General features: G+C 36.7%; 1 long non-coding RNA gene across 1 annotated transcript in view; it reads right to left on the bottom strand.

Annotated features, from left to right (window-relative positions):
• Positions 1-27,428, bottom strand: part of LOC147915186 (uncharacterized) — a 122,099-nt gene that overhangs the window by 8,075 nt on the left and 86,596 nt on the right. The window contains exon 4 of the long non-coding RNA XR_015554492.1: positions 7,958-8,031. This is a non-coding gene — a long non-coding RNA (uncharacterized LOC147915186). The remainder of the gene's footprint in view (positions 1-7,957; positions 8,032-27,428) is intronic.

Here is a 27,428-nt window from a genome sequence, read left to right as displayed (position 1 = left end):
TCAAATCATTATGTTGTGCACCTGAAATTAATATAACGTTGGATGTCAATTATACCTCAATAAAAAAGATAAAAACAGGACAAAATATATGAAACACCACTTTTCAAGACATCAGTTATCAGAGAATAAAAGATAGTGATCTCCTAGAAATGGAAAACAAATGAGGTGTATCCTAAAACTGTTCCAGTTTACTGTTTTGAGCGAGTTCCCAGGTGACTATTCAGCAAGGGAGAACAAAGGCAGAGCCCATAAATCTCCACAATTGAAGAAATGCAGCTCATATTCTGAAGAGACAAAAGCAGCTAGAGTTCTCAAGACATAGACTACCATTAAAGAGACAGCTACACAAAGATTTCCAGAGCTCTTCAGAGGATAAACTTTGAGTCATCAGCTGAGTACTGATCAGTGTATGCTTAGGAGGAAACTACATGAGGCCAGGGAAAGAACCTCACAAAAAGATTACAAGGAATAATCCCAGGAGCTCACAGGGTCAGGAGTAGTTCCTGTTCCCAACAGAGTAAAAAACCTCACAATTCATGGAGCACCTAGCACAGTACTCAAAAGAGTTTTGCCTCAGTAGTAGGGAAAATTAACCTTAGACTAAATATTGCTCTGGTCCCGCCTAACAAAGATTAAATGCAAAACACAAAAGTAATTTAACTGTTCCCAAGTAACTTAACTGTACCCAAAGAATAGAGTTCAAGGATATGTATAGGAATACAAAAATATACAGCCCTCGGGGCTGACCCAGTTGCATTGTGGTTCACGTGGCCGCTTTGGTGGCCTGGGGCTCACAGGTTCGGATCCCGGGCAGGGACCTATGCAGGGCTTATCAAACTATGCTGTGGCAGGCATCCCACATATAAAGTAGAGGAAGATGGGCACAGATGTTAGCCCAGGGCAATCTTCCTCAGCAAAAAGAGGAGGATTGGCAATAGATGTTAGTTCAAGGCTCATCTTCCTCACCAAAAATAAAAAATATATATATACAGCCCTCGACAAGGTAAAATTTATAAAGTCTAGCATCCATTCAAAAATTAACAGGCATGCAAAAAAGAAGAAAAATTCAAACTGTATCAGTGAAAACCAGCCAAAGTGTAATGACACACAAGATAGAATTAGCAGACAAGGTCATCAAAATGGTTATTATGACTATGTTCCACAAATCCAAGAAGCTAGAAAAAAGAAAGCAAATATAACATATATATAACATGTATAATATTTGCTAGTAGCAGATTAGACATTGCAAAAGAAAAGGTTATAGGGCCGGCCCCATGGCTTAGCAGTTAAGTGCGCACGCTCCGCTACTGGCGGCCCGGGTTCGGATCCCTGGTGCGCACCGACGCACCGCTTCTCTGGCCATGCTGAGGCCGTGACCCACGTACAGCAACTAGAAGGATGTGCAACTATGACATACAGCTATCTACTGGGGCTTTGGGGGAAAAAAAAAAAAGGAGGATTGGCAATAGATGTTAGCTCATAGCTGGTCTTCCTCAGTAAAAAGAGGAGGATTAGCATGGATGTTAGCTCAGGGCTGATCTTCCTCAAAAAAAAAAAAAAAGAAAGAGTTATAAACCTGAATACACACCAAAAGAAATTCCAAAATTTAACAAGGCAAAGAAAAATACCACAAACAAAGGGAACAGAGAATCAATAAGATGAGGGACAGAAAAAATATTTAAAGAAAATGGTTGAAATTTTTCCAAATATAATGAAAACTATAAACCCAAGAAGCTCGAGGTACCCCAAGCAAAAGACATGTGCAAGAAAATACACTTAGGCACATCATAATAAAATTGATTAAAACAAATGATAAGAGAAGCCAGAGGATAAAAATATACATAACATAGAGAGGAAAAAAATATAATGACACAATATTTCTCATCATAAACATAATAAGCCAGAAGAGAGAGAAGCAATATATTTAAAGTAATGAAAGGAAAAAAAAAGCTGTCATCCAAAACCTCTATTCCCAGAAAAAAAACTTTCAAAGATAAAGGCTTTTTCAGACATACAAAAGCTAAAAGAATGCATCGGCAATAAACCAATAACACAAGAAATGTGAAAAAAAGTTCTCTAGACAGAAAGAAAATGATGCCAGATGGAAATTTAGGTCTGCACAAAAGAATGAAGTTCACTGGAAACAATAACTACCTGGTAAATACACAAGAAATTTTTCCTTATTATTCAAATCTTTTTAAAAGTTAACCAATTGTTTAAAGCAAAAATAATAACAATGCATTTTAGGATTTATAACAGATGTACAAGTAAAATGTAAACAACAATAGCACAAAGGCATGGAGGAGAGAGATAAAAGTTTATTGTCATAAAGTTCTTATACTACACATGAAGTGATGTGATACTACTTTAAGGTAGACTGTGATAAGCTGTATATTATAAATCCTAAAGCAACTTCTAAATAAAACAACAAAGTATTATGGAAATACATCAGCAAAGGAGATAAAATGAAAACATAAAAATACACAATCCAAAAGAGGAAGAAAAAGAGGGGAAGAAGAACAAAGAACAGATGGATAAATAAATCAAAAAAATAGCAAAATAGTAGATTTAAACCCAACCATATCAACAATCATATTAAATGTGAATGGTCTACACAGCCCAAATATAAAAGTCAGAGACTGTCAGATTGGATAAAAAAGCAAGATCTGACTGTATAATGCCTAAAAGAAACACACTTTAAATATAAAAACACAAATAGGTAATAGTAAAAGAATTGAAAAAAAATATCAAAAGAAAACTGGAGTGATGAAGTAGATTTCAGAAAAAAGAATATTCACAGGAATAAAAAGCATCATTTCATAATGATAAAGGGGTCAGTTAATCAAGAAGAAAACATTTATGTACTCCAAAAAAATGCATTTAGCAAAATCTAATAGTACTGCAAGGAGAAACAGAAAATTCACAATTACAGCCAGATTTCAACCCCCTCTCTCAATAGACAGAATAAGTGAGAATAAGTGAGCAGAATGATATCAACAACGATATTGAGGACTTGAATAATGCTACCAATCAACTTGACCTAACTGGCATTTGTATAACATTTCACTCAGTAACAGTAGCATACACATTTTATTTTCAAGTGTACCTGAATATTTACTAAGATAGACCATATTATAAGTCACAAAATACATCTCAATAAATTTTAAATGATTCAAGACATACAAAGTTCATTCTCCGGCCATAACGAAATTAAATTAGAAACCAAAAGATCTCTGGAAAGATCTCTGGAAAATTCCCTAATATTTAGAAACACATTTCTAAATCACCCATGGATCAAAGAAGAAAGCAAAACACCAGTTAGAAAGTATTTCACACTGAATGAATATGAAGATATACCCAAATTGTAGAAGGCAGCTAAAAGAGTAAAGAAAAATTTACAGTACTACATACTTATACGGGAAAAGAAAAGTCTCACATTAATAATCTCAGCTTTCACATTAACAATCTCATAAAAAAGAGAAAACTAAATACAAAGGAAGCAGAAAAAAAGAAATACTAAAGATCAGAGAAGAAATCAATGAAATAGAAAATCAGAAAGATAATAGAAAAATCAATGAAAGTAAAAGCTGATTCTTTGAGAAGATCAATAAAATTGATAAACCTCTAGTTAGATTAATCTTAAAAGAAAGTAAGGAGACACAAATTATCTTTATCAGGAATGAGAAAGGTGGCATTAATACAGATTCTACAGATTATTAAAAAGGGAAATGGGGTAATATTTTGAACAACATTATTCCAAAAATTCTACAATTTAGATGAAATAGACAAATTCCTTGAAAGACACCAAGTACCAAAGCTCACTCAAGAAGAAACAGATAATCTGAAAACCTGATATCTATGAAAGAAATCGGATTTATAGTCAAAATCTTCTTAAAAAACAAAACTCCAAACTCTCTATGTCTAAATGACTTCACCATCAAATTCTACCAAACACTTAAAGAAGAAATACCAGTTCTACACAAAGTCTTCCAGAATTTGAAGAGGAGATAATACTTCCCAACTCATTTTATAGGGCCAATATAAAATACCACAACCAAAGAACATTGCAAGCAAAGAAATCTGTAGACCAATATTGTCCCCTAAAACATAGATGCAAACATTCTTAACAAAACTTTAACAATCGAATCCAACAACATACAAGATGCATAAAAAGGACAAATATATCATGCCCAATTTGCGTTTGACTCAATAATACAAGGTTGGTTTAACATGCAAATATCAGTCAACATAACTCACCATATTAACAGACTAAAAAAGAAAAAATATATATATATATAAATAACATCAAGAGATGCAGAAAAGAAGTAGAAAACTCTCAGTAAAGTAGAAATAGAGAGGAACATCCTCAACCTGATAAAGGGCATCTACTTAAAACTACAGAGAATATCATTTCTAATGGTGAAAGACTGAATGTTTTAACCCAAAAAAAAAGACCGAATGTTTTCTGCTTAAGAACAAGAGCAAGACAAAAATGTTTATTCTCACCACTTCTATTGAACATTTTACTAGAGGTTTTAACCAGTGCAAAAGGCATGAAAAATGAATAAAAGACATCTAGATTGGAAATGAAGAACTTAAACTAATTGTCTACATAGAAAATTATATGCAATCTACCAAATAACCTACTATAATTAGTGAGTTTAGTAAAGTTCCAGAATACAAGATCAATATATAATAATTAATTGGATTTCTATGTACTAGAAATAAAATTAAAAATCAATGTCATTTACAATACCTAAGGGTGAAGCTGATAGACTACATGCAAGACATTTACACTGAAAAACACAAAATTGCTGAGAGTTAAACAAATGAAAGGAGAGAGATACTATGTTTACGAATTAAAAGATTTGATAATGTTAACATGTCTCTTCTCCCTAAATTGACCTATAGATTGAATGCAATTTCAACCAGAATATCAGTCGGCAATAATTTCAAAAAAAGAAAAGTAAAGTTGGAAAACTAATACCATTTGATTTCAAGATATAATATAAAATCAAGAATAATCCTTAGATTTCCTAGATGAACAACTGGATAGCTGGTTATGTTATGGAATGGTTAAGAAGGGAGGAAAACAAATTAAACAGTGGATCAAGAGTCCATATTGAATGGTAAGTTTGAGATACCTGTGAGCCATCTAAGAGGTAATTTCAAGCAACTGGTTAGACGGAAGAGTCAAAATTAAAGTTCTTGGCTATGTTTAGAAATTTTGGAATTATAAATATAAGAACAGAATTTAAATCTACAGGGATGGGCAGATGAGAGAGTAGATATATTTTTATCATCCCTTGAAGAGGATCTTACTCTGGTCCTTGGATCAGAGTAAAGGCTACTGAGAATAAGCAGTCAGGGAAGTGGGAGAAAAGCAAGAGGAAATAGCACGGTAAGAGACAAGAGTCAAAAATGTTTCAAGAAGTTGTCAAGCGTGCATTGGCTTTGGTAACACAAACATCATTCACGGCATCGTTGGTAGACAGCGTTTCAGTGGAGTGGTGACGGTGGAAGCCAAATTATGTTCCAGCATATACCATTATACCTCCTTGTAATTTTACTAAAGGAGGAAGTAAAATTCCCATAATCTTTCAAATAAATCAGGTCAACCCACTTACACACTCAGCCTCTCAAGGGTAACAAAAGACAAGAAGTAGTAGACGATAGTAAGTAATGTGGATCCAAATTTGCTTTTTGAATCTAGGGAGCAGGGTAGGAGTAGCATCAAGTGGTACTACCTTAGCATCATAGAATCTAAGAAGTAAAGCAAATATTGAAGGAACACCCCAGAGAGAGAAAATAAATAGCATGCACATCTAATCATCACAGCACTTCTTCCTCATGAGCTTGGATAGTCTCTGAGGCCCACAGCATTCCAGGTAGCCCTTACTAGTTGATCACATTTGGCATGGGAATTGAACCCATTCACCATCCCTATCCCAAGTCCCATCCAAGTCCCCTCTCCTTATCTAAGCCCGTTTACTTCACCTCTACAAGACCACAAGCAGTCATTTAGCTTCTACTTCAACAGGGCTAGGCAACTTCTATCTTCTTTTTAGGTTGACAAAAACTGCTCCCAGTACTTTCCACTCCTTAGAAGTTATTGGGACTCCAAGAGCCACCATAATCTTTTTTGTCCCCAAATGTCAACCTTTCAGGTAGGTATTTGAAGACAGCTTATATATTTCCCTAGAATTTTCTCTTCTCCAGTAGAAACAACTTAAGCATCTTTATCAAAGGATATAATATCAAATAGTTTCTAGTCTCATACCACCTCATTCACTTTTACCAGCACTCCCATTTGCCTGAAAAACCTACACACCTCCACGATCATGCTTTACGTGCTCAGGCTGAACTACAAAACTGGAATGCTGGCCCTAAACAACAGAGAAAAGCATCTATATCTAACTTACATGTAGTCCCAGCTACCAGATGCTAGAAGTTTTCCCCCAAGGACAGCAGGGGAGTAAGAACAAGTCTAAAGGGCTCCGTGGGGATAAAGGGAGATCAGGCAAAGCAGGCATACGTTCCAGCTGTTGGAATTCCGGCAGTCTAACTACTGAGCGGAACAGATGATACATTCCAGGACGTTTTTCCCTTGGGCCATGTGAATTTTAGGATTGAAATATCCAGCAGAATAAAAATAGGTTCTGAATAAAATTACAGCATATTGAAGATGAATAAATTTAGCTTTAATAGACTAATAAAAAAGACTTCATTGTCTTTTAGCCAGTTTTTACATAAAGGAAACACTATTATCAACCCCTCTTAAGCAATGCAGAGGAAAAATTTTTACTTAATTTTTCAGGTTTCTTATGAGTTAGTTTACTAGAACAATATGGGGAATTAATCAAAAGAAAAGCATTATATTATATATATTTTATTGCTAAATTATATTATAGATATTATATAGTTTTTATTTCCAAATAGATTTTAAACTACTTAAGGGCAAGGACCATTTTTTTTTCTTTCTTGTATTTCATCCAGTGATTGGATATAAAAGATACTCAAATTATGTGCTTATTAAAATAATTAATGAATAAATTATAATAATTAATTAAATGTATAATAATGAATTCATTCATTCATTAAGGAAATGTAATTAAGGGAAAATAATTAATGAATAAATAAAACCATTTTATAAGCATAGGAAATGTCTTCAATTTTTGATTAGTCTTCCATGTCTATTGCTGGGTCTGCAGAAACAACCAAGAATTTCAAATTATTCTTTGGAAATTGATTTATTTCTCTTGTGTATCCCACTGATAACCACAAGCAGCCTATACAAAGTGAAAGGCATTGAGGCCTTCCATTTGCACAAGACAAAAGGAAGACTTTATTTCTTAATCTTGTCTTCTCTTCCTTGGCTCTCCTGTCTTTCCTAGTAAAGTTTTATGATTATCAGCAGTTTCTCTTAAATAGCATTCTGTTACTCAGAAACCTCAACTGCAGCCATCTCTTTATAGGACATCATAAATGTTTTAGTTACTTTGGGTTGAGAGTTTCCCAGCCTTGCTTTTTTCCTTTTTCTTTATTCAGTGCTTGACCCCATTGCTTCAGTTTCCAGTAAGTCTTGTCACCTCCACTAACAAGAAAGAATGGAGTCACACTGCTTGAGATCTCTTACTTCATGAGGCACAGGTCTGCTGGCCATGCCTAAAGCTTTAAATTCATAAAGCTTCTTGCCTAAGAAGCTGTCGAAATAACATTGGCAGCGGTTAAGTAATCTGAAAAATTAAATTAAAATACTTTCTAAGGGTGAGTTTAAGGAATCTTAGCTTTAATCTTTCTGAGATAAATACTTATCAAAATGAAAAATCCTTTGGATAAAGGATTTTCAAACAATGGGCAAGAAACTAAGGAATGATTTGTTATATTCTTTAGCACACAGGGATATAGAGCAAAGGATGCTATTATTTTTTGAGCAAACAGTTTGAACTTAACTTACGTGAATTGCTACATCTCATCTTTGGCCAGAAGACTCTCCTTGTAAAAGTATCCATGTTATTGTGTCCTTTGATGCTGCAAAGACAGGAATACTTTGTAAGTTGGATATCTCTTCAATCTTATGTCACTCCAGTTTTATTAGTATTCTTTCATGATAATCCTCATAATACTATATATGCGTACATGTGTTTGAGTATACACATATCCATTTATATGCACTCTTGTGAGATGTGAGCTTCTTTTCTTGATTCTTTATGAACCAAGGAGGATCATACCTTTCCCTTAAAAGTAAGCCAAAGAGAATCAGAATATTTTAGTGCTGCAAAGTTCCCCAGAGATCATATAGTTCAACATTTTCATTTTACAGATAAAGTAACTGAGGCCCAAAGGTTAAATAACTAGGCAACTATTACAGAGTGCACTTTAAATGACCCTGCAAGCCTCAAAACAGTTCCTTCACTGGCCTGCAATGACCTTTAGTTCTCTCCTACCTAGTCTAAAATTCCCATCAGTTTCACAATGCCTGGCACTTAAAATACTTATGTCAATTAATCAATAAGGATTAGGTAAGTGGAATCATTGTTCTTTTATGGACATTGTTAAAATTGGGGCTAGAATGAAAAAAATTATGAACTAAGCAGAATTTGTCTTTGATAACCCTTTTGACCTTTTTCTTACCATTCTGCTTTTTCTTTTGCTGCCTCAGAGGACTCTTTAGCTCCTGAAGTCTGCTTCCAGCACCACTGCTATTGAGGTTTTTAATTCCCAGCAGTGACCCAGATCTTTCTATGTTACCTCACTGACTAGCCAAACTTATTTGACTTGTGTTCTATTAATCTATGTAACCAGGTGCTACTATGATAGACTACAATCTAGAGGCCACTACCATTTCTCCAGTCCTTCAAATAACTCACTAATCCATAACTGGCTAGCATTTAAAATATTGAGGAATAATGTAACACTTCCCATATCTCATAGCTTTAAATATTGATCCTTCAAACAGAATAATTCTAGAACAGCAATGACTCATAAGTAGGTATGTCCCTTCCCCAATCCCCTCAACAGCATCCCATCATAATTCTCATAGTTATTACCTTTGTTTTACAACTGCCCCCAGCTGTCTCCCATTAGAACCTATCAACGCCTTTTTCTCCTTGACAGTTCTCTTGTGCCAATTGCAAGGATTCAGGTAAGGAGCATTTTAGTTCTTCATGCAAAACAAGCTTATAAACTTTTTCTCTGGCTAATCTAATGGTCTCTATTTTATAGTACCAATATGTCATTCATCCTTTCTGATATTATGTTTTGTTTGATTTGGTTTGGTTTGTTTTTTTAAGATCAGCTCAAGTTTCTTGATCTTAATGTAGGCAGTTATACTCACCTAGTAACAGTGACAAGAACAATTATAATAACAAACATTTACTGAATACTTCTTATGTATCAGCCAGTTTGCTAAACAAACACTTTACGTGCTTTGTCTCATGTAATCATTTCAACAACACTTTAACCTATATGCTTTTAACATCTCTTGTTTTGTTGATGTGGAAACTGCTGGGAATATGATCTTGGGAAAACTACTTACCTTTCTGGGTTTCTCTAAAATGGGAATGATAATACCAATCTCACTGAGGATTCAATGAAATAATCCACATAAGATGTTTATCACAGTGCCTGACTATAGGAAGTGCTCCCTAAACGTTAGCATTTGTTGAGTAACTTGTTCTGGGTCATACAGCTAGTAAGTGGTGGAGCCAGGGATCAAAGCCAGGCAGTCAGCCTCATATACTCTACTATCTCTAAAATGGTATGCATAAAGCACTCATAAATAATGGTGATTATCCAACATGATTAGCCTTGATTCTGAAGCATGAAAAGAGCTATTTCCTTACAGTTTGCTTTTCCCAGATAAACTTGAAGTTTGACCCCTTAAAATTTTATTTTTAGTTTTGCTATCTCCTTTAACAAATTTAAAATTCTGCAGCAGCAGTCCTATGTTTAGTTAACATTCACTATAAATGCTGACATAGATGTTGTCAATAAAATACCTAAGTCCAAGACAAAACTAACAAAGGCATAATCTTGCAGTAAGAAAACCCACCTTTTGTTTCAGCAGAGGTTCAAAAGGTTTAGAAAGAAGACTAAGGTTTATAGAGGAAATACTGAGACAATCTCTAACTGGCAAGTGTACTACTAAGGTGGGATTGGTGGAAGTAGGGGAGATTTTCTAACTGGTCTTCAGATAAATTGACAGTCCTTGGTTGACCATAAAAAGACAAGCAGAAGTTTGGGGACGTTTCAAAAAGAGGAAGGAATGTTTGATGCTTGGAGCAGAGGATTATCAGTGGCCAGGCATATCCTGGAACAAGTGAGGTTGATGGTGGCTTTTACGGCAAGTCATTTCTCAATATTCCCAAGTGATCCTCATCAGAACGCTGTGAGGAAGGCAGGGCAGCCATTATTACTCCCTCTATTGCTAGTGAAGAAATAGTAGCTGATGAACTAAGGTTTCCCAAGGCCACATACAGCTATTAAAATGAACAACCTGGACTAGAATCTAGGTTTTCTCATTCCCTATTCATTGTTGTTTCCACCAGGTCACATTGATTCTATACCTCTTTTGCCAATTTAGACATGTTTTGATTAAAAGAAAACTAGGAATCCTTCATTTACTAATGGAATCAAATGATATTTTCACCATGTACTAGAGAAATGATTTGAAAATCATTTTATTCCCATTGTCCATTAGAAGGGAGTTGACTATCAGAAGATGAAAGCTGTATACAGTGTTATTTAAAAGTTTCTCCTGTTGACCTCTGGAAAGATTTGCTAATCTGATTTTTGGACTCCCCTAAATATCTCTTACAATCATGAACAAACTGTGCAAGCACTATCCATTTATACATAAATGTATTTTACGTATAAGATATATTTCTCTTATCTTTAACCTTTCTAAGGCTTATTCTGCACTTCTTATTTTCTCTTTGACAGCTAAAGCTATTAGGTGAGAAGAAATCTTTCTTGTAACTAGTGAAGTGGTCAGTTAAACACATAGAGACTTTTTTCCTCTACATACAATCTCTTCTCCATTTTTGTAAAGTCTAGCCTCAAGCAATTTTCTCCTTGCTTAGAAATAGCATGACAAAATGGAGAGCGCTGAGTGGATTGAGGTCATTTAGGTGCCTGAGCAACAGAGCAAGTACCAAGAGACTTGCATAACCGGTTTTAATGAATACCTTAAAAATACATTTGCAGAGTTCACATTCTAAAACCTTTTTTAAATGTCAATTAGCCTCAGTAACTGTAGAAGAAAATGCAAGCTTGGACCACCACATTCTCCATTACTTCATCCTTTTTCTCTCCCCTACCTCTAGCCTTACCAGTGTGAAGATTATTGATGTTGGCAAGTGAATTAAAAGAATTAAAGTCAGCATTCCCAAGAAAATTATATCCATTTTCATTACTGAAATTAGTGGTAATTACTATAATCAATCTTTGGTAATGCAAATACATTTTCTGGAAATTGCAAAGAAACTATAGATTTAAGATTTAAATTAAAAACCTACAGAGGAAGGCTAGTGTAACCTCTGAGGGTTGTTTTTTAACTCAATTCCTTAGTTTTTAGAAAGGAGTATAGTTTATAATTTGCTATTAGCATGCATCAAGAAAAATAAGAAGGGGATTCCAAAGTAGCAAGACTATAAAGGCAAACTAAACCTTTTCTCTGATTACTGTGAATAGTCCAGAGAAGGGAGAAGAGAAAGAACCCATGTGCTGCCTCTTCCTGAGGAGGTACTTCCTTGACTACCAAGAGAAACAAGACAGACACTGAAGCCAAGACATTCCAAAGAGGGAACATGGTTGCCAGGAAGTGCTTTGATCTCAAGCTAAAATTTTTGCGGGTTAATGGAAGTAAAGTGAAGAATTAGTGAGGAAGGTAATGGATTGTACCTTAAACATTTATCTCTATACTTTTTTTTTCTAAATTATCATCTTTAAAATAGTGGTGGTTTAACACTATTTGAGCTCAACCACTCAAAAGCAAAGCTTATTTTTTATACAAAATAAAAACACACAGAAAAATAATAACTAAATCATGGAGGCATGAGAAGAACACTACCACTTAGAAATCCTAGAGAATGGTTCTAGAACTTAAGCCTTTCCTTTTGGAACTAATGACAGCAGCAGCTATTGTCACCTGGTGGCAGCAGAGCTGGGTAGCAGAACAATCTCTTTGAAATATGACATTAACTTCTTGAATAGAGAATTTAAAAGTGAGGACATGAAGTGATATCTAATGAATTGCCAAGACATATTTTTTTTGCCTGGGTTGAATGATGATGTGCTTGTCTGACATCTCTCTCCATTTTCTTTCTTCCCTCCAAATTAGTTAAATCTGAGAGCATGTTGCACTAAGCAAGGCTCAAGTTTTAAGTACGTTTACTTGACTTAGGTGAGAACTACAAAGTAATTTGAGGGTCAATTTGCAGAGCAGTTAATTGGATCATTAGACAACTATCTAATTTAATTACTATAAAAACTCAATTAACAGAGCTGTGAAACAGATGATTTGATAATTTCATCCATATCCTAACTAAACTGAATAGGCCATGTGGTGCACATATTTATTTCTCAGTGATTGGCCATTAAAACAAGCAAGAAAATAATGAATAGTGGACTCATCTGAAGATGGTATTGATATTAACTATGAGGGCTTCCACTAGTGATAAAAAATATACATACAGGTTTAGGATTTTCCCCTCCTTCTATACTACTTGTCTCATACCATAAAACTTCCAAATTACAAGTTAGGACTGAACTATTGGAGATCCAAAATTAGGACTGAATTTTTGGATGCCCACTAATTTTTGGCTATCCTTTACAATAGTAAACTTAAGACCAAATACAAGGAAAAGAAAACTACATGCACTGTAGTCCTACTATGTCAGGAATTTTGACTTGTAGCATTAATTTAATCTTCACAACCATCCAACAAAGAAAGTGTTATTGTCCCCATTGTCTAGAGGAGAAACTTCAGGCTCAGAGAAGTTAAGGAATCAGTCAAAAATACTCAAGTATTAAATGACAGAGGTAAGCATCTCCCCCAACCACGCCCCTTCTCAAGTAGTTTTAAATTTTACTTTTCAAAATGGAAACATCTTATTTTTGCTGATGACATGATCATTGTAAATATTAAAATCATACCAAGAAAGTTAAAGGATCACATCTCTGCTAATTTGCACACACACACACACACACACACACACCCCCAAACACTAACATACAACAATCCTAGCAGCTTCCTGTGGGGAAGCATCCCTCATTATTAAATTATTTTAATTTTTACTGAGCTGAAGTCATATCTGCTTATGCAGACTCTGCAGAAAAAATAAATTTTTTCTTCTTTATTGAAAGCTTTTCCATTACCTGTACTGTATTTAAAAACAATTCTCATGCCCCAACTTAGAAATTTTTTTCTTTAGGCTCACCACACCCAGTTCCTTCAACTCTCTCTCATAGGATAGTATCTCCAACTCTATAGTTTTGCTGGATAATATCCTAAAATTGAACCCAATATTCCAGATGTAGAAATGATCAGCCTACAGGAGAATATTTAACTCTCTTAATTTGGATACTTCATTTTAAAGCACTTTCTTAAGCATATTACCTTTATGACTGAAATCTAAGTTTGCCTTTACTTTCTAGAGCATTTATATCAAATTTTTCACTCCTAATGAGTTTACAGCCAATTGAAACCCCTAAGTATTTTTGCCAGATCTTCTGCTTTCTATATTTGAACAGTTGTTTGTCTTAATCTAATTGTGAATTCTCTACATTAATTCCTGTTGTGTTCCTATTATTTGCCTATAATCCAAATCTGCCAAAATTTTTTGAATCAGTTCTATTATCCAGTATATTATATATCCAGTATATATATATATCCAGTATAACCATTCCAGGTTATGTCACTTCCAGTTGAACCCATTCACCTCTTATGTCTTCATATCACTAATAAAAATGTCAAGCAGGTAAGGACTAAGGTCACAGCCCTGCAATTTGTCACTCAAAACACCCCTATAACTTGATATCAATCCATTAATCAACTGCCTTTGTGCAGCGTGCAACAGTATATTAGATAAAAATCTACTGAATGGTATTTTAAGTTAGCCTAAATTCTGCCATATTTTACACAATGATTGCAGCATAAAATGTTAAAATTATATACAGGTTGTATTCAAGACGACACATGAGCCATCACTTTTTTTGTTCATGGGTATACATTTATTATAGGGTATATTAGAAAATACATCACTGGTACATTGCAAACCTATGACCTTACAGATATTTTCATTTAGGATGAGGCTAAGTTTAAGCCAAAAAAAATGAGTTGATTTAAAGAAAAATTTTAGGTATATAAAAATAGACATGATGTGTGAATAGGGCAAAAAAAAATGAAGGTGTAAAGCAAACGACTGAAACTAGGGAAACGCTGGCATAGAGTTTTATAGTTTTCAACAAACAAATACATTCACATAAAACAACAACAGAGAGTACATGAGAGACATCAACAAATGCCTTACAGAATATATAGCCTCTATTCTCAGTCAATAAGTTTCATGAAACATCAGAAAAGAGTTTACATAATTTTAGTGTCCTAAGAAAACCTTTATAGGTTCCTAGGAATCAACATCTGCCTCTTATCCTTTATGAAATTAAGCAGGGTTAAAATATAACAGTAGAAATTTACTTTTCAGTATTTTCCTAAAGTTCTCACAATCCATCTGTTTAATAATCTGCTCTACAATTGCGTAGGGCCTCAAGCTTGTAAGTCTATGATGTCTGGATACACTTTTACACACATTATGAAAATTGAGACATTGCCTATCTCCAGTCTTCCGACACTTCTACTACACAGAATTCCTCCAAGATACCTAAAAATAGCTCCTAAATCACAGATGGAATTTTTTTGCTACTCTAGCATGTGTGTATTTCATTTGACCCTAAGGACTTCAAGTAATTTATACTATCTTCACGCTCTCATCAATCAGTCAATAAACATTTTGAACATTCACTACGTGCTAAGCAATATGTTTAAAATTGTTTTCCCTTGGGAACTCAGAGTTTAGCAGAGGAGAAAGGTATGTAAATAAATATATATTTATTTACAACATGACAGGTGCTATAACAGAAACATGTATAGAATGCCATATAGACACAGAGGAGAAACCATCCACATTTTTGTGGCTTTAAAAAGGTAGAGATATGTGAGTTGGGTCTTAAAGACTGTCCATGAATTCTCCAAAGAGGGGCATTTGCACAAAAGCATAAGTTCAGTGTTCAGAAAACACTGAGCAGTTTGGCAAAGCTGGAGCTGAAAAAGCATGAAAGGAATAAACAGAGACGAGATGAAAGAAAAGCTGAAAACATATCATGAAGGACCTTGTGTGCCATGGTAAGAAATCTGGACTTAATTCTGTATATCATAGAGAACCAAAAAAAAAAGGTTTTTAAGCAGAGAAATGACATGATTTATTTTTAGAGAAATAATTTGTGGGAGTAAAGAAGTTGTCTTCTTTGCTTGATTGGAGGATGAGGGGAGAAAATGCATGCCAAGCAGCAGGAAGAACTTTTAAGGAGGCTGCTGAAACGATGCAGGCAAACAATAATGAGGGCCAGATTCAAGGTACTGTCCTATTTGGACTTTCAATTCCTGATCTACATCTTCTTCTCCTTCTAGTTGAATAATTACTTTTGATAGAGGAGGTAAAGACAAAACAGGGGACTAATTCTACTCTTTCTCCAGCACCTATAATTTTCCCCAAGTGAGAACTATCACCTTCTTGTTTTTCTACTTAATATAAAAATTCACAAAAATTTTTACACAATCAAAAGCTAGTGTTTTGTTAGCATTTTCCTATGCTTTAGAGTATTCTCAGCTTTTATCCTTCCTGACACTATTATTACACATTTCTGTTACCCTTTTCTATTTGAATTCAGTTACATACACATGGCAAAATTTGCCAGATATCCCCCAGTATGTGTCTGCTTCTTTTTCATTTGCTAAAAGAACTCCCAAATTTTAGGTAGATACACAAATATCTAGGTTAACATTTGCATTTCCCAGACTTTATTATAGCTAGATGTGGCCACCTGACCAATTTTACCCAAAGGAAGTAATAGGAACTAGTATGTGCAACTTGAGTATTCTTATGGGGTGAAGATATCTTTTCCCCTTCTTCCTTCTAGATGGCTGGTATACTATACAAGTAATGGCTGGAACTGGAGCAGCCATATTGGACCATGAGGTGACCTTGAGAATGGTGTTTACATGCAGCAGAGCCACAAAAATGGCTGAACCCATGAGAACCATGTGGAGCACAGACACTGTGCCAATCATGGACTATCCACCTTCAGACTTTAACAGGAGAAAGAAATGAATTTCTATCTTATTTAAGCTTCTATAACTTTAGATTCTTAGTAGCCAGATCTAGTCCTAAGTGACACAGTATCCTTTCTTTTAAATTTTAACCTCTTCCACCTTCTCTTTAAAGATCATAAAGTTCAAGTAAAAGAATAAGTAAAAATATCACTGACACCCTTCCTCCATCTCACCCAATTCTTGCGCTACCATGTAGGTTTATTGGGTGCCTCTCTGTTGCTCCCTCATTGGAATAATCTCAAACTGTAAGGTCAATGTGTCATTTGAAAGCCAGTTGTTACTAATGAGCCATCATTTCTTTCAAATTCACTGGTCAAGGGAGTCTACCTGTCTTTTCCAAAAACAGTTAGAAATCTACACTTTTAGAAAGATAGTTCTAAATTTAGACTGCCTGGATTCGAATCTGGCTCTACCACTAATTTTCTGCATGATATCAGGCAAATTACTTAACCTTTCTGACCCTCAGTTTCTTCATCTGTAAAACTGGAATAATAGTTGTTGTGAGGATTAAAAGAGGCAATTAATGTAAAATATTTAGTACAGTGCCTTGCATATTGTAACTGTTCAATAAGTAAGAGCTATCATTACTTAGTATGACTTAGTGGACCAGACACTCCCTCATTCCCTTTCTTTGGTTTTACAAATTCCAAAATGACGTGGTCACTGTATTCATGGTCTTTCCTACTTCCACATCTCCAAGCATTTATCTCTCACTGACCAGATTAAACTCCAACTAGAGGTTTACTTCACTGCTTCCTCAACTTTCTGAAGGAAAAAAAATTCAGAAGTACACTACCACTCTTTTCATGTTTTCTTTGAACAAGGTGTGTCCTTCATGCCATTTCATTACTCAATTCTAGTTCTAAACCCCATCCCACCATGATCTGAAGATAATAATTACAAACTTGTCTTAATATGCCACATTCATTTTCTTCATTACTTATGTTCTGCATTTGTATGGAGACATTTAAGGCCAAAAGTGCTATTAATGACCTTCTTCCTTGTTTCCTCAAGTGAACATGTATCTTTTCCACTATTGATCTGTCAATGGCAGACCTGTTGTTCTCTATATTATTTGGTTTTAAAGTTTTTGATAAACATGATCTTTAGCTCTAAACTCCTTTTAAATTTAAGTTGAAAACTCTTTGAAAATTCTTCAGATTTCCTTCCAGATTTTGCAAGATATATTCCAACTTTTCCCAGGTGCCCAAATAGTCTAGAAAACTATGTCAGGATACTATATATTCAGTTAGCTATCCACTTGTCATATCTCCTTTTTTTCCACTATTTGAGTTCTCCAGGACTCCAAAGTCACTAATCAAGCATTCTAGGTTTCTTTTGATGGTTTCCTTTATCACCAAAAGTGAGAATGGTCAGCAGTTTCAGTATCTTTCAGCCTCTCTATCTTCCCAGTAGGTCTTCCTGCAGCTACATCCATACTCCTCTTCAATAAAGAGTAAATAAACTTTCACCCTTAAGACTCTTCCTCCTAGGTAATTATAGCTTTATTAAATATATTATAAGCTTTCTTAGAAAACATATTTTTTTCTCTGAATTCCTAATGCCAATTTTGAGGCTTCCAGTTCCAGAGCTAATAAGTAATGGAAAATTATTTTTAAATGTGAAACAATTTCATGGAGGCTTCCAGTCATAGAACTAATAAGTAACGGAACCATAATTAAAAGCCATTGTTCCTTCTACTACACCACATTATCACAGAACTTTAATAACTTCTGACCTCAAACTTTTAAAATCCAGTTAGAGACTAAGAGTAACACACATGGAGAAAATAATAAACAATAAAAGACTGTAATGTATATTATGCTAAGTTGTAAAAAACAGTAAGAGCTAAAATTAGGTCAGTACAAAAATACGGATACAAACCGTAGGAAAAAGAGATTTGCACAGGTTGAAGAGACTAGAAACGATTTCATGAAGAAGGTGGAATTTTAACTGTGACTTTAAGAATAGTCAGCATTAGGTAGGCAATAGCTTAGACGAAGGTTTTCCAGGAAAATTAAGGCATATACTCAGAATATCCATGACATATTCCTAAGACAGCAAGGACATCAGTTTAACAAGAGCAGAAGACATGTATTGTCACCAATGGTGTTTTCTAAGGAGAGAGGACTTACAATATGGCGGACCGTAAGGGTCAGACATTGGAGCCAGCAAAGCACAGCACAGATTTTCCCTAACTGAAATTCCACAAGCATAGCCTCAGCAGTCCACAAGTTTTCTACAAGAATTTTTAAATTTTGTGTTTTCATTTATTTGATTATCTAAGCAAATATATACAGTTTGATAGATAGATTTATCCATATGACCACCACAATAACAAGTACTGCCAAGAGATTTCAGTGCCCACATCAGCTTATGTACGTGATTATGTCGGTGCTATCGAGTTTAATTATTGAGGGTTTCTGAGAACAAAATAGAAGCTGACTCAATACATAAATGATATATTCACACCAAAAGTCTAAATGGCATAATAGCATAATATATGAATAAAGGTTCTGAAGCAGTTCAAATGGAAAAAAATGATATCACACAGTGACACAGGTATAACAAATGCAAAAAAATCTACCTATAAAATCAATACTATATTCACATGGTGAGCACAGAGTTGGTTTCAGCAAAAAATTGTCTCATTAAATTTATGGTATTTGGAATTTTACTAAATTTCCAGGTTTTTTTATATCAAATTTACAAATTTATTTATTTTTTATGCTTATACAAGAACTACAAACATAAGGAGATTACATATAGCTTTCTGTTTATTTATTTTAATTTAATAAAATTAATTTAAGTCAGCACTGGCCAACTATGAAAAATTTTCTTGTCTTTAAAAAGTGGTCTATCTAAGGGACTGGAAATATTGTACATCTTGATCTGAGTGGTAATTACCTGGATGGACATATATTTACAAATTCATTGAACTAAACACTTAATATTTGTGTATCTATATTATACCTCAATGGGAAAGTGAAAAAATAAAACCCAACAAACAAACAGAATAGTCTGTATATTTTTTTTTTACTTTTTGTTTATTGCAGTAACATTGGTTTATAACATTGTATAAATTTCAGACGTACATCATTATACTGCTATTTCTGCATAGATTACATCATGTTCTCATGTTCACCACCCAAAGACTTTCCATCACCACACACATGTGCCTAATCACCCCTTTCGCCCTCCTCCCTCTCCTCTTCCCCTCTGGTAACCACCAATCCAATCTTTGTCTCTATGTGTTTGTTTGCTGTTGTTTTTATCTACTACTTATGAGTGAGATCATATGGTATTTGACCTTCTCCCTCTGACTTATTTCACTTAGCATAATACCCTCAATGTCCATCCATGTTGTCACAAATGGCTGGATTTCATCGTTTCTTACGGCTGAGTAGTATTCCATTGTGTATATATACTACATCTTCTCATCCATTTGCCCCTTGATGGGCACTTAGGTTGCTTCCAAGTCTTGGCTATTGTGAATAATGCTGCAATGAACACAGGGGTGCATGTATCCTTATGCATTGGTGTTTTCATGTTCTTTGGATAAATACCCAGCAGTGGAACAGCTGGATCGTATGGTAGTTCTACCCTTAATTTTTTGAGGAATCTGCATAGTGTTTTCCATAGTGGCCACACCAGTTTGCACTCCCACCAGCAGTGTAGGAGAGTTCCCTTCTCTCCACATCCTTTCCAACACTTGTTGTTTCCTGTCTTGTTAATTATAGCCATTCTGACGGGTGTGAGGTGATATCTCATTGTAGTTTTGATTTGCATTTTCCGGATAGTTAATGATGTTGAACATCTTTTCAAGTGCCTGTTGGCCATCTCTTTATCTTCTTTGGAGAAATGTCTGTTCAGGTCTTTTGCCCATTTTTTTATTGTGTTGTTGGTTTTTTTTTTGTTGAGATGTAAGAGTTCTTTATATATTTTGGAGATTAAGCCCTTATCAGATATATGGTTTACAAATATCTTCTCCCAATTGTTAAGTTGTCTTTTCATTTTGTTGATGGTTTCCTTTGCTGTGCAGAAGCTTTTCAGTTTGATGTAGTCCCATTTGTTTATTTTTTCTATTGTTTCTCTTGCCCATTCAGACATGGTGCTTGAAAATATGTTGCTAAGACTAATGTCAAAGAGCGTACTCCCTATGTTTTCTTCTAGAAGTTTCATGGTTTCAGGTCTTACATTCAACTCTTTAAGCCATTTTCAGTTAATTTTTGTATGGTGTAAGATAATGGTCTACCTTCATTTTTTTGCATGTGGCTGTCCAGTTTTCCCAACACCATTTGTTAAAGAGACTTTCCTTTCTCCATTGTATGTTCTTGGCTCTTTGTCGAAAATTAGCCATCCATAGATGTATGGGCTTATTTCTGGGCTTTCAATTCTATTCCATTGATCTGCTACTCTGCTTTCCAGTCCCTCTAGTGAACTTTTCATTTCCAGTATTGTATTCTTCATTTCTGATTGGTTCTTTTTTATATCTTCCATTTCTTTGTTGACATTCTCACTGAGTTCATCCATTCTTCTCCCAAGATCAGTGAGCATCCTTAACACTCTTTGTTTGAACTCTCTGTCAGGTGGGTTGCTCATTTCTGTTTCATTTAGTGCCTTTTCTGGGGTTTTGTCCTGTTCCCTTACTTGAAACGTATTCCTTTGCCTCCTCATTTTGCCTCTTTCCCTGTGCTTGTGTCTATGTATTAGGTAGCTCAGCTACGTCTCCTGATCTTGAAGAGGTGACCTTATATAAGTGATGCCTTATGAGGCCCGGCAGTGTGCTTCCCTCTCATCACCAGCTCCAAATGTTCCAGGAGTGACCCCTGTGTGGGCTACATGTGTCCTTCTGTTGTGGTGGGGTTGCTCTTCCCGTAGGTGCCCAGGGAGGCTGAGCTGTCCCCCAGTCCAGCTGGTTGTAATGCTCAGCTGCATGTAGTTGTTCTGGGCCCTTCAGTCTCTTTATCCAGTGTGGGGAGCCCCAGCAAAGTTGGCTGCAAGGTCTAATAGCACATTTCTGCTGCAGTTTTTCTATTAAGTGAGTAGGCCCCCAGTGTGGCTGGTTGTTAGGTTCAGGGGCTTACAATTGCTATAAGCCTCCAGCCTATAAGGCTCTTGTCAGCTCTCTGAGGATTGCAGCTGGGTGGGGCTGGCCTATGGCACAGAAGCACCCAATTGTTTCAGGCTTTGGATGGTAGGGCCAATCCCCTATGTGGGTCTTTGAGAAGCACAAGTCTTCTGCAGCTAACAAGCCGCACCGCCCAGAAGTCCACACACACCGTCAACACAGTCCTGCCCCATGTACAGGCCCCGACCTCCTGAAGTGGACCCAGTCTCTCCAAGGCAGGAGCCCCACTCACTCCGCCAACACCCCACACTCTCCACCCGCTCCTTGTGCACACCGTGCCCCACAGAGGTGGACCCACTTGCCAGGCTGTGGAGAATCCAGTCACCAATCTATACAGGCCTACAAGTTGCCCAAGGGCTTACTGTTGGGTGGGGGCCAGTCCCTGCCTGAGCTGGATTAAATTGGTGCTCTAGTGGGTGGGGCTGACCCTGGGCTAGCAGGCCCCAGGGAGAACTCCAATGGCATCTGCCAGCATCTGTGTCAGCACACCCACACCAGGCCACAACAATGGCTGCCGCCAATGTCCCAGTCCCTGGAGAGGTGTCACCTCTCACTGAGATGCACTCAGAGCCTATCGAGTGAGTCTCTTTTCACCAAAAGACTGTGCACCTTCCGTTCTGGTGATTTTAGGTTGCTTTCTGAGATGGTGAATTTGTGCATAGGCCCTTTAAGAGCCGGCTTTAATTTCTTTGTGAACCAGCTTTTCTTGGGGTATTCCTCAATGTTATTAGTAGCAAGCAAAGTCAGATATTATGCCACTCATCTCTGTTGTGCTGGGTCCAAAAAATGCCTATAGGGGGAGTGTTCCCCAGCTCAGGGCCTTGCTCCTCCAGAGAAGGCTGCGTACCTTTGGGCTGCTCCTGGGCGGCCATGGAGCACTGCAGCTTGTGAAGGTGACGTTTTTTCTCTCCAAAAGGGAGTTTCTGCCTCTTCCACCTCAAACAGGATTGTTGTTTGTTGCAGGGCTTCCTCTTATCCAGTTTTCAGCTCTCTCTCAGGGGTAACTTTTCCAAGAGTAGTTGTAAATTGGCTGTGTCCACAGGAGGAGATGAGTTCAGAGTCTGCCTATGCCACCACCTTGACTTCTCTCCCATATATTTCTTGAGTTTGAGGAAATATTGGTAGAGCAGCTTTGGAACAGACAAATTTAGATCCTATTTGCAATTCTGCCTTTTACTAGCTGGGTAACCTAGGACAGGCTACTTAACCAGTACAAGCCCCATTTTCTCCAACTGTACAATGAGGATAATAATAGATCCTTGCAAGATGTTACAAGGGTTATAGAGAGATTTTGTAGGTAAAATACCTAAAACAGACTTAGTATATAACGGTGTTCATTGATAGTGATAAAGTGATAAATGATAGTGAGGAAGGAAGGGAGGAAGGGAGGGGGGAAGGAAGGGATAAACAAGCAAGCTTCAACTTAACATGATACACGCATACATGTGCACACACATACAATCATATATGCATGATTTTGAAGGTTTTAAGCAAAGGAGGAAGAGGACGAGAGCAATCCTTTAAAAACTGCTATCTGACAGTGTTATTAAGGCAGGGATAGAGTAGAAACTGGAGTGTAGGAAGTCTACTAAAAATTCATCATAATTTTCAATAACCAAAGTGTTTAAATCAGTAAATTACATGTCCTGCAGTGAGCTTTTAGAGAGCTTCAAAACTATTCCATCTATATGGATTTTTCTCCAAGCTTCAAAAAACATTTATTAAGTACCTATTTGCTACAGAACCAACAAAAATGGTCATGATTCTGCCTCCCCGGGAACATATGAGCTAAATGGATGGATACATAAAACAAATCAATAAAGTGAAAAAATTACATATTCATTTTAGATTCAAGAAAAGAAATAATGGCTGTGAACTTTAAAAACCCAGGATATCCATCATCAGCACTACTCAGATGCCAGAAGAAGGGCAGGGCTGTTTCAGATAAAGTCTCTCTGAGAAGATGATATCCAAGTAAAACTAGATGAAGAAGCTAGCCAAATGGATGTTTGGAGGAAGAATATTCCAGGTGTATGGAAAGGAGAGAGCCTGGTGTGTTCAAGGAAAAGCAAGGAGCAGAATGAGCTAAAGGAAAGGAATAGCAGAAAATGAGATCAGAGAAATAGTGAGGGACAGATCAAATGGACATACAGACCATGATAAGAACTTTGAATTTGATTCTGAATAAGATGAGAAATCATTGGAGAATTCTTAGGAAAGGAGTGACCTAATCTAACTTGAGGTTTTCAAAGGATTACTCTGGCTGCTGTTTTGAGAAGTGACTGCAGAGGGGGAAGGACAGAGGCAGGGAGAACTTTTGGGAAGGGGATTCATAGAAGAAGAGAGCACATTGGCTTTCTTCTCTTCTCCCCATAGAAGAAGCGCTAGAGAACCACTCTTAAAGACTTAGGGAAGGGGAAACAAATATCTCACTTCCACAGGTGGAGTTTTGCTGAACCCCAAAACTCAGAGGACCATCTTGGTGTGACCACCAAGGTTGGAATGCTAAGAGAAAGAGTGAACCTGCTACATGACCCCTGGAATTTGGGAGTATTTGAGAACAGGAAAATGGATGCTTGCCACCCACCTGAAGATTATGAAGGTGGCTGGAGCTTCCCATGATGGCAGCAAAGAGAGAAGGAGGCAAGGGGTTATAGCCTACTCTTCCCCTACTGAGGCAAGGATGTGAGTTCCTGTGGGCCAATGGGAGACTACAGAAGGTAACCAGGCTCGAGCTACCCCACATAATCTAATTTTCTGCCAGGAATAGAGAAACCCAGGAGAAAGAGAGAGAGGGTATGTCCCTAGGGGCAGGGGTTGAGGTTGGGTCATAAGAACTCAGCCTGGATACACTGGTTGTGTAGTGCCTTCTTTATTAGGAGGCTCTTAAAGGCAGATTACACATAAGACTTTTTTACCTTTTCCTATACTCTCCCTTCACTCACTGTCTACCCTAGAGGAAACAGAAAAAGTAGGAGACAAGTAAAAAATAAAGAGATCTAGTGGAAGAACAGATTCTGCCCCACCTTTACTTCATAAACCCTAATCCCTGCTATACTGCTCCAAAGGCATATTGGGAAAATTCATACCCAGAGGATTGTCTGTCTTCAGGGCCACTGCTACTCATTTCTCATTATAACCTAACTTGCATTACAAGGACTCAAGGTATTTGCATAATATTTATAGACAACACCATAGCCAATTATGGAAATGAGGGTTTCTTCTAAACAGAACATAGAGAAAGAAGGTCACTCCTGTCTTCCATCTAAATGTTGCTGTCTTTATTTGATCTTGACAGCAATTCATCTGCAGCTCCTTGCATAAAGTGTAACAATGATCTCTTTATACTCTGGGGAGACAAAAAATGAGGCAGGCTTTAGAGTTTCAGCTACTTAGTACCCATCCACAGAGAATCATATAAATAAATAATATAGAGAGAATAAATAAATGATAGAGAATATTGATGATTATAGTGTAGATTAATACAGATGACGAATGAATATAGATTCATTCATTCAACAAGTACTTATTCAGTATTTAGTATGTGGTAGGCACTGAGTATTGAGTAGATTCCTTACAATCTGATGGGAAAGGTAGATATTTTAAAAGTAAACAAACAAATCATTATATAATTCTAGACTCAGAACAACACTATGAAGCAAAAGAACAAGATGCAGTGATGGAGAACTCTTTACATTTGGGGGACAGGGGAAACTTCTCTGAAGGATAAAAAGAAACCAGCAGATGAAAAGTTGGAGCAAAGGCCCTGATGTGAAAAAGTGCTTGGTGTTTTCCAGAAATTTTTAAAAACTAGTATAACAAGAACTTAGAGAGAAAAGTAGACAACAGTGTAAGATGCAGTTAGATGGAAAGTCAAGCATGTGCCTTATAGACATTCAAGGCCTTAACAGACTTTCCAAAGCCCTTGTTCAGACTTTATTCTAAGTGTAACGAGAAAACTTTGATGGTTTCAAACTTTGAAGACCCACATTTAAAAAGATCACCTGGGCTGCAGGCTGTGTGGGAGAATGGATTGAATAGGAGCCAAAATAGAGAACAGTAAGGAGATTACTGAAAAAGATCAAAGATGTTGATGTCTTGGATTAGATGGTAGTTAGCCGTGAAGGTGAGCAAAATTAAGCCCTTTTTCCTTCTGATTCTACACGCTTGTGAGGGATAAGCTTATGACAACTTCAACTAACACTTTTATGCTGATGACTCCCAAATCTTTCTCACTGGACACAATTTCTTTCCTAAAATCCCTGTTCCCTGTGCCCTCTCCATATCTGATTACTTAATGGACAGTTCCTTTCAGATAGCACAAATTCAAATGGAATTCTTCATCTTCCCCTCAAAACTTGTTGCCTTTGTGACTTCTCATCATTCTCCTTCCCCATCACTTGGAATCAAAACCTTGGCATCATCTTTGATGCCTCCCTTTCTGTCCAACTCCCATATCCAGGATGGTGAAGCATTAAGAGCATGTGCTCTGGGGCCAGCCCCGTGGCTTAGCGGTTAAATGCGCGTGCTCCGCTGCTGGCGGCCTAGGTTCAGATCCCGGGCGTGCACCGATGCACCATTTGTCAGGCGATCCTGTGGCGACGTCCCACATAAAGTGGAGGAAGATGGGAACAGATGTTAGCTCAGGGCCAGTCTTCCTCAAAAAAAAAAAATTAAAAATGAATTAATAAATTAATTAATTAATTAAAAAAAAAGAGTATGTGCTCTAGAGTTGGAATACTTAGGCCAATGAATTAGAACGGTGTTATAGGACATTTACCTGGTATATGGTTACCATTGCTATGCACATTACATCTCAGGAATTCTTTTTAATTTCAACTCCTGCAAGCCCTAGAATGTGCGGGAATCCTAGCTGATCACACCAACGGTTTCAGGTACAGTCTGTCCAAATCAAATAAACATAGCAGCACTGAGTCAGAGAGTGGATACCTGACCCTCCTCGGTTATGTTGAGAGGAAAAATGTTGTTTCCTAAGTTGACAATGGTTTTCTCAATGAATAGTATGCAGGCTACCACAGTCCTTACACCACAAAATTTTCATATAAAGAGTGAGCTATAGTGGCCCTGGAGGAAGATGAACCTATTTTTTGGTTTTGGTTTTGGTTTCTCAAGAAAATCTAAAAACCTTCCCCTCTAGAGATAGAGCTGAAGTTTCAGAAAGGACTGACAGAGTCTTGGTAGTTATAAGAAAGTGAGAAAGGGTAGGATCACCAACGAAGAACACTTTGAGTGAGAAGAGCCAATGATGAAAGACAGCATGTGTACATAGTGGAGAGGAGAAGGAAATAGAACCTATGAAAGATTCAGGGAAGCAGAGGTCAGACAGAATGCTATCGCCCCTTCCAGATCCACTCTCCACCTGCTCTGTGGTGGGGGAAAGGGTGTATGTATGAACCTGCATGGATAAATCTATGAGCTCTCTTGTCCTCTTGCTTTCAGTTGAGTACACTCAATGGGATGTGCACCAGCAAAGATAAGAGACTCAACTAAAGGCCACAGCTCCTGCTAGCAACAGGCCATTGTTATTACACCCAGATTTCTGTATTACCCCTTGTATTTTCCTTACATCCTGCTCCTACACCTTTATAAATTGTCACCTTATTAAACTCTACTCAAATTATGCAATTTGCATGTGTGACTTATTTCTTGCCAGGATCCTTACTGAGAAGACGTAAGCCATGAGAATAATTATGAAAAAAAGAAAGATTACTGAATTACATGCTTAAAAAGCCAGCGGTTTTTTTTTGTTAAGTGTGGAATGAAGAGGTCTTCAGTGGACAGTCTCACTCCCATCCCAGTTTCTTTTCAGGGCCTGATTAAACAGTGTTTACACTTACTTGAGCTGACTCCAAAGAAATAAGCAAGTGCCTGACTACAGATTTC

This window comes from Ceratotherium simum, chromosome 15, assembly GCF_057802395.1.
Source record: "Ceratotherium simum simum isolate JZ-2026a chromosome 15, ASM5780239v1, whole genome shotgun sequence".
Classification (NCBI taxonomy): domain Eukaryota; kingdom Metazoa; phylum Chordata; class Mammalia; order Perissodactyla; family Rhinocerotidae; genus Ceratotherium; species Ceratotherium simum.
The sequence above is the reverse complement of the archived record's forward strand: the minus strand, read 5'-3'. Positions and strand labels throughout refer to the sequence as shown.